The 8,762-nt window shown below is 40.8% G+C and overlaps 1 long non-coding RNA gene across 1 annotated transcript; it reads right to left on the reverse strand.

Moving 5' to 3' along the window:
- Positions 1-267: 267 nt before the first annotated feature.
- On the reverse strand, positions 268-7,116 carry LOC128627046 (uncharacterized). Its single transcript, XR_008391122.1, has 4 exons — positions 6,633-7,116; positions 5,837-5,899; positions 2,123-2,282; positions 268-747 (listed from the first exon to the last, which is right to left on the reverse strand). It is a non-coding gene; the product is annotated as an uncharacterized LOC128627046 (long non-coding RNA).
- Positions 7,117-8,762: the final 1,646 nt, after the last annotated feature.

Consider the following 8,762-nt stretch of genomic DNA (forward strand, 5'->3'; position numbering starts at 1 on the left):
CCTCAGCCATGCATGTAGAAATCTGGACACATAAAATAGAAACCAAAATCTTTCATAAAAATGTAAAGTAATCACTGCGAAGTATCAATGTCAGAATATTTCTCATGAGAGAAAAGCTTATGATAACAGGTGGGGAATAGTGATGGTTGAAAGTAACTTGGATGACTTAAGGGAAAAAAATGGAAACTTCGGACAGTTTTTTTAGTTAGAATTTAATTAAAACATTTTGAAAATATTTTTATATCCCTAATGCTCTGAATGGTGCATTTGGCAATGGCCCTAGAGCCACCATGGAACTCTCTAGATGAGCAGATCCCAAGGGTGGAGGTACAAGATGTCATCTTGGGGCAGGAATCCAGAGTTCCATGGCTTGCAGGGACCAGATGCCACCCCCATGCAATCAGGACCCCAGAGAATGAGAGATGGTATCTCTTCCACAAGACAAAGATAGCTTGTCCTAGTGCTCTGCTCTCGCATGACAGATGTTAAGGGCCTTCCTTGATTTAACCCTCCTGTCTAAATCAGGATTCTATGTTTCAACTCATCCTCCCAAAAGAAGCCATATGTTACAGGAAAACCCAAGGAAAAATTTCTAAACAGAGGATTGCTGGCTTGCTCCCTCTTCTACAAAGCAAGAACAAGCCTTCCGAGAAATCTCCTCCTCCGTGGCACATCGTGACTCTGGGCATTCCCCACTGACAGCAGTGTTGACACCGAGCACCAAATTCAGTCTTCTCTCCACTCAACCTGAAACAGAAGTGTTTCAGTTTCTGGGTAATTTGACCTTTCGATATTCTTACTTCTGAAGATCCAGAACCACAATGGGACACTGTGTTCTCTCTACTAAATTTATTTTGATTTTTGTTCCTTTTAGTTTTATTGTTATTAGTGAAGTGATTACATGTGGACTGAAATGAAAGTTTGATATAGTGTCTTAAGGGAATGCTTTATAACTTTATATTATCTAAAGATGATTTTTATAAGTAACTGATTCTTTTTACTTTATTTATAAGTAGTATAATTACAATATTTTGTTGTCAACAAGTCCACTAAAATAATACAGAAACACAGTATTTTTTGTCCTTCTAAAATAATTTTGAACTTTTTCTATCTTGAAATCAGTACCATTTTTAAGCAATTACCCAATAGATCCCATGATAACTTCATAAATTATAATCCTTTGGATAGCATTTTATAAATGTATATTATATAAATGAAAATCCTATGAGAAAAATTTTCTACTTGATTTTTAGATAGTGTAATTACAATAGTTTTGTTGTTAATATTTGCTGAGACTCTTCTGTTGACTCAAAAACATCCATTTTTTGTCTCTCACACTCTTTTATTTAGCTTCACTGTTATATGATTATATAATTTCTCAAGTAGAAGTGTGACAAAATTATAATTTTAATTGTATTGCATAACTGTCATTTATTTCAAAGGAAATCCCATGAGCTAATTGTTTCCTTTTTTAAATTTCTAAATAGATAATGGATAGTATTTTCTTCGATGGTGTTATGAAGCTTCCCATAACATGAGCTGTGGTAAAAGTTTTATAGGGACATTCTCACATTTGGAGACATTCAAAATTTCAAGTTCTTCTGTATATTAAGGGCTGAATGTGTTATAATTATAAAACTAGTATGTTTTTTACTTTTGGTCAAGATGAAGGCATAGGTAAACACAGCACGCTGCCTCCCATAACCACAGCAAAAATTATGACTAAACTACAAAACAACTATTACCCAGAATTGTCAGAAATTGAGCTGGGTAGAAGTCCAACAACCAAGGAATTAAAGAAGTCACATTCATCCAGTAGGCTAGGAGCGGGGAGACACAGAAACGTGCAGAAACACAAGGAGATGTAAAGACCTGAAAACATGGAAAGGGTAATGCCACACCTGCATGTGATGGATAAAAATTGGGAGAGATATATTGGGATCAAGGAATCCCAGTCCCAAACCAGACCACCCAGCCCAGGGTTCCAGCACTAGGAAGATAAGCTCCCATGCCCTCTGGCTGTAAAAATCAGTGTGGGTTAGGGTAGCGTAAGAAACTGCTGGATTCTCAGGAGTCTCCTCTTAAAGAGTCCACAACGGACTTCAGAATTATGCAGACTCACCCTCTCTGGGCTCCAGCACCAGGGCAGCAGCTGGAAGGGCACCAGTGTCACAAGGGGAGAAACTGAAGTGTCTGGCATCAGGGCAAGTGCTGGGGGACAGCTTCCTTCTGGACAAAACTCCAGAGGCCAGGCAGTGTCATCGTCCCCTTTCTCAGCCCTCCTGCAAACAGAGCCACAGAGTGGCAATATCATATTGGAGACTCCATCAACCTGGTTCACATGGGTTGCCCCACCCTGGCGATTACCTAAGACTCTGCCCCATCCAACTTACTGGTGTGCTTTTCTACAATAGGCCATGCTGCTAAGACAGAGAGTCAAATCACATCTACCTAATAAATAGAAGCAAACCCAGTGAGGTTGCCAAAATGAGGAAACAAAGAAATATGGCCTAAATGAAAGAACAAAACAAAAGTCCAGAAAAAGAACCAAACAAAATGGAATTAAGCAGCCTATCAGATGCAGAGTTTAAAACACTGATTATTAGGGTACTCAAGAAACTCATGGGGTGCTTCAACAGCAAGTGAAAAATACCCAGGCAGAAATGAAGGTTACACTAAATGAAATAAAGAAAAAATTACAGGGAACCAATAGTAGAGTGGATAAAACCAAAAATCAAATCAATGATTTGGACCATAAGGGAGAAAAAGCATTCAATCAGAAAAAAAAGAAGAAGAAAGAATCAAAATAACAAGGATAGGGTAAGGAGCCTCTGGGACAACTTCAGAAGTGCCAACACTCAAATCATAGCGGTGCCAGAAGAAAAACAAGAAGAAATCGAATCCTTATCTGAAAAAATAAGGAAAGAAAGCTTCCCTAATCTGGTGAAGGAAACACACAAACAAGTAAGTCCAGGAAGCACAGAGAGTCCCAAACAAGATGGACCCAAAGAGGACCATGCCAGGACACATGGTAATTAAAATGCTAACGTTTAAAGATAGAGAATCTTAAAGCTGAAGGAGAAAAGCAGGTAGTCACCTACAAAGGAGTTCCCATAATAATGTCAGCTGATTTCTTAAAAGAAACTTTGTAGGTTAGAAGGGACTGGCAAGAAGTATTCAAAATGATGAAAAACAAGGACCTACATCCAAGATTACTCAATCCAGCAAAGCTATCATTTAGAACCAAAGGGCAGATAAAACGTTTCCCAGACAAGGTAAAGCTAAAGGAGTTCATCATCATCAAGTCATTATATGAAATGTTAAAGGGACTTATTTAAGAAAAATAAGATCAAAACAATGGAAATTAAAATGGCAATAAATTTACAACTATTAACAATTGAATCTAAAAAACAAACCAAGCAAACACAGAGAACAAAAACAGAATGGCAGATATGGAGATCATTTGGAGGGTTATCAGTTGAAAGGGGGAAGGGGAAGAATGGAGGAAAAGGTGCAGGAATTAAGAAGTACAAGTTGGTAGGTACAGAATAGACAGGGGATATTAAAAACAGTATAGGAAATGGAGTAGCCAAAGAACTTATGTGCATGACCCATGGACAAGAAAACTAAGGGGGAGGATTGGCAGAGAATATGTGGGGCAAAGGGAGAAAACTGAGACAACTGTGATAGCAAAATCAATAAATTATATATTTAAAAAAGACTAACACGTTTACCTAAATAAGTGTTTGTTCATGGGTTGCACAGTGCTTTGTATTAAACCCACCAAACATCTCATATGAGCTGCAAAGCCCTGCATGAGTTGGACCCTATCAGTCCCCCACACTCGGTCCCCTGTTTTCTGCATTCTGAGCTTCCTGGTGCAAGTGACCTCAAGCTCCTCTTAACTTTTGCTCATTTCATTCCTTTAGCCTGAGATGTTTTTGTTTTGTTTTGTTTTGTTTTTCATTTTTCTTTCTTTGAGAATGAGGGGATTAGAGAGAGAGAAAGAGAGAGACACATTAGTTTGCTGTTTCATTTATTTATGTACTCATTGGTTGCTCCTTGTATGTGCCCTGACAGGGGGATTGAAACTGCAGCCTCGGCTTATCAAGATGATGATCTAACCAACTAAGCTAGCCAGCCATGGCTTGATACGCTTTTTCCTTTTTTATTTTTATTTTATTTCTTGTCTAGCTCTTACTTTTTCATGTTTTTAATGGGATGTATATGGAGGAGCTTTCAGCTATTTCCCAATTGAAAGTAATTCCTCCTGTACCTCTTCATCTTCACACGCTATGCTTTCCCAATTTCCTTGGCTATCACTTGATGCACACCCAGGCCTGTGGGGTCCATGTGTTGTGGCTGCGACAAACAAATTCACGAGAACTACAGAAGTCCTGTGGAGAAAAAGGGACGGATGGCATGGCCACTTTCTAAGTGAGAGAGAGGGCCCTGACCCCTGCCTGCCCGGGCTTTTATTGCTTTTCTGGGTATATTACATGGAGGATGGTTCTCATTTACTATGCGCAGGTTCACTGTAGGTGATTACCTTTTACAGATAACAAAGGAAAGAATGTTGCTAATTACTTCAAAGAGAAAGATGTTGCAGATCAAGGGGAAAAGTGGTTGAACTGGTTACACTCCATACTAGGGAGGTTTACCATAGACTTTAGGATGTTGCCTTAGAGATATGCAGTGAATGTTTGCTGCCTCAATCCAGGGTGAGGGAGTTTTAGCCAAAAGTAAGCCTCATAGCAGCCTACGTACAATGCAGGCCTGATTCCCCATGGGAAAATCTATCTGTGGGTGTGGATCCTATGTGCTGACCTCGCTCCAGACTGGCCTGAGTAGGGGCTGGGTTACATTCCCCATACCAAGTGGCTAGGTTCCCTATAATCACTTATGACAAGGTGCAATTATATAAGTATTATGTGATTATTTGTTAAATGTGCATATCTACCCACACCTCTGTGTAGTCGAAGGTGAACTGCATTTTTTTTCATTTACTATTGCCCGTGTTTTTAGGGCAGGACATGGAAGTTGCTTAGGCTATTTGTAGGGGGCAGTTCTTTCTTGTATGTGTACATAGGCTGGTTTTGCTGCAGTAAAAATGATGCACAACAAACAACCTTCAAATTTCAGGGCCTTACGACAGCTAGGATTTACTTTTCAGTTTATAGTTCTTTTGCTCAGCACCATTCCCCTGGGCTTGATTGAACTTGGGTTTCAAGTCTGCTCCATCAGTCAGGTTTGTTTCTCACTCAGGGTCGAGGATAAAAGAGTCCAATCAGCCTCTTCTCATGGGAGAGGGCTCAAGTCAATAGAGCAAGAACATCAATTCTTCCCATGGTAAAACTCTAAATGGAGGTCACATTTCCTTAGGGTGCTAATACCGAAACCCTTCTCTCTGTGCCCAGCCTTTAAAGAAACTTCTCAGTGCCTGGAAGACAATGAAGACTAAATAAGTATTTCACTAGTAAAGTTAATTTGACAAATTTTCCTCCAGAACAATTTTAGCAATGTACACAATGTTCGTGAGTCCTGATAGCACTGTTGGCATCAGCTTAAGTACATTTTAATATTAATAATATAATCTATATAAATAAGTACCTGTGTTTTGAGGGAGTAATTTTTTCCTTGTGTATATTGCAATTTGTTTCAAGAATTCCCTGTTCCCCTTTGACAATATTTCTATTGTTTCTTTTCTGTTTTGTTTATTTATTGTTTGTTTGTTTAAATCTGTGATACCCTTGCCCTGGTTGGGTGGCTTTCTTGACTGAAGCATTGCCCCATGCCCCAAAAGGTTGCAGATTGGATCCCTGGTCTGGGTACATACCGGCGGCAACTGGTTGATGTTTGTCTCACTTTGATGGCTGCCTCTCTGTCTCTCTGCACCTCCCTATAAAACCAATAAACATATCCTTGGGTGAGGATTAAAAAATAATAATAAAATAAAATCTGTAGTACTCTTATTACATGCAAATTAACATCTTACAAGCTTTCTTTATGAAGATTTATTCAATAATTATTTTGACATCATTATTCTACCTTTTCTCTAACAACTTAAAACGAACATAGCATAATTTGTTTAGCCTTGTTGTAGGCTATTTTCATTTTTTTCTTTTGTAGATAATATTGTGATGAAGATCTTCATAACTCATCAAGATTTCAGATTATCTTTTTGGGAAACATACTAGAAATGGATGAATTAAGTCCAAGAATATTTCAACATTCTTTACGTATTTTGACGATTATTATCCAGAGACTTACCCCACTTTTCACTGCCTTGTTTACTAGAGCCTTCATGAGCCACCCAGTTTCCTCCGCCTAAATATTAGCATTAAAGATATTTTGAACTAATTTAATAGTGAATATGTCACCTCATTTTAACGGAATAGGATACATAGTGGACTCTAAATTTGATTTCTTTAAAGGAGAAACATTCAAAAATATTTGGAATAGACTAGGTGGGAGTGGTTGCCAGCTCTGCTGATAAACTTTAGGAAAAGGTTCGGGAGCCTGAGTGGCTAGGAAAGAAGAAATGGCATTTCAACCTGGGAAAGGGAAGCCACAATGCAGGTCGCTGCAGGCCTCACCCTCCACCCCTCGGGTCGCACACCCCGGGTCTGTACCAGCGGCCTTGCAATCCTCAGAGTCCTCGGCAACTGGTTCCACTCAGGACGAAACGAAGACAGCCACAGGTGGCTGCGGTGCGGAGGAGTTCCCTGAAAGTTGTGAGGCTCCGATCCCCATGCAGGTCTCTGAATTCCCGGCCACTGGGTCCTTCCGGACGACCAAGCTGAGGGATTTCACGTTGCTTTCCCGTTGGGTGGGCGAAAGGGAGATACTGAGAGATGCTGACCCCAAGCAGCTTGGGGAACACCTACAAGCCCCGCACGCAGCGTCCAGAAGGGACTGGCCCTCCGGGATCGCCTTCCCGAGTTCCAGCAGCTCGTCCCGAAGATGTCCCCAGGTCCCAGCCGGGCTGGTCAAAGAAGGCAGAGCTGCCTCCAGGGGAAACGGCGGGTTCCAGCTCAGGGGCGCCAAGCAGCAGGAAGACGGCTGCGCTCCCGCGGACCGCTGGACCAGGGTCAGGCTGGCTCCGCGCCTAGGACGCTGCTGCGCCCAATTGCACCTGCGTGAGCCGCCATCTAGTGCGCGCTCCTGGAGCAAACGGAGGGTGTGAGTCGGGGAGCCAGCCGCTTGCAGGGGCTCAGACCCTTGCTGCTATCCCCTCGCTATCGCCTCGCTCTCCACGCTCACCCACGCCCTCCAAGCTCCAGGCCTGCCAGAGACGCCCCCAGGGTCAAAAGCGGAATTTGGACCTGGGCTTGACATTCAGTCCGTCTTAGAGCAGGGCATGACTGAGATAACAGCCATTCCAGGGAGGAGAAGCAGACTTTTTCCACCAAGGGCCTCAAGGACTGTGTTTCAGAAAGCCCCGTGCACCCCCACCCCAGCCCCACCCCCAGGCCCTGCATCGCGCCCCTCGTAATCTTTGAGGGTTTGAATTCCTAGATGTCAACGTCTGTTAAGCTGGTATTTATGGAGGGTCCACTGAGTGCCACGCACTGTACCTGCGCTATTCAGAGGGTGACTCAGACTAGGGCCAGCTCTGTGATGGGTCTTCCTTTGTCGTTTCGCCCTTCTTCCTCCAGAGTCACTCCTCTAGAAGACACTACAAAGGCCTGGTGACTAATCTAGGAGAAGCCTGGCAGTGTCCTAGCAGGAGGCCTCAGGGACCACTGGTGAGTGGGGAACGGTCGCCAAATGGATATTTTAAAACATATTAATGAGAAAGAGGAAGTGAAACAACAAAGATGCTGGTCAGAACTTCCTTCTATGACTTGAGCAAACTCTCTGCTGATCTGGAGAATAATTTTAAAATATTATTTGTGTATGTGAGAGTTATCCACAGGGTAATGACTAAATAACTGACACACATTTACATTTAATCTACATTATTAACAACTACTCCATGAATATCTGAAGTCTAGACAATCAACAAAAATACAATTCGAGTCCTGGTCTGTAGTATTTGCCTATTATACTAGTAAGTACCACCATAGCCCATTTTAACTTGAATGTTGCATAGTTACTAAAAACAAACTTGGGAGGAAATTCACAATTGCACATCTTGGAATATTATTTCTCCATGAAGATACAATATAAATAACCTCAATAACATAGATAACTGCAAAACAGAGTATGATCATTAAGAAGAGATGGAATTTGATATCGTTACCTATCCGGTAAAACTTATTTAACATAAATGTATGTTAAACTTATTTAACATAAGTGTAAATTACATAAATGTAATTTAATCTTTGGCTCAAAAATTATAGTAATTTTAATAATTGACACTAGTTAGCTGGTTTGAGCTATTTGCAGCATGTAAACCTATCCCTAAGAAGAGAGATCTTGTGTTGTATATTTCTATTTGTGTCTATGTTTACTCGAATTCAAATACAAAAAAAAAGAAAAAAAACAAAATTGGCATATACTGATACATATAAATATATGTGAACATATATACTCTTAATTAACAATCTTCTATCCAGGCCCCACTCTGTGCTAAGAACTGCACATTATTTAGAATCATCATCACATAGTACAAGAATCCACCAATTTCAGCCAGTGTGCCAAATCTACCTTTCCACCTCTTTTTTTACTGCCAGACCTATATGTGGCTATTACACAGTTATATTATAAAGACAATTATCCTTTCCATGAGAACAGTTGCTCGAAGAATTGGGAGCAGC

The sequence above is a fragment of the Artibeus jamaicensis genome, unplaced genomic scaffold (assembly GCF_021234435.1).
Source record: "Artibeus jamaicensis isolate MK-2021 breed Jamaican fruit bat unplaced genomic scaffold, CSHL_Jam_final contig_3114, whole genome shotgun sequence".
Taxonomy (NCBI): domain Eukaryota; kingdom Metazoa; phylum Chordata; class Mammalia; order Chiroptera; family Phyllostomidae; genus Artibeus; species Artibeus jamaicensis.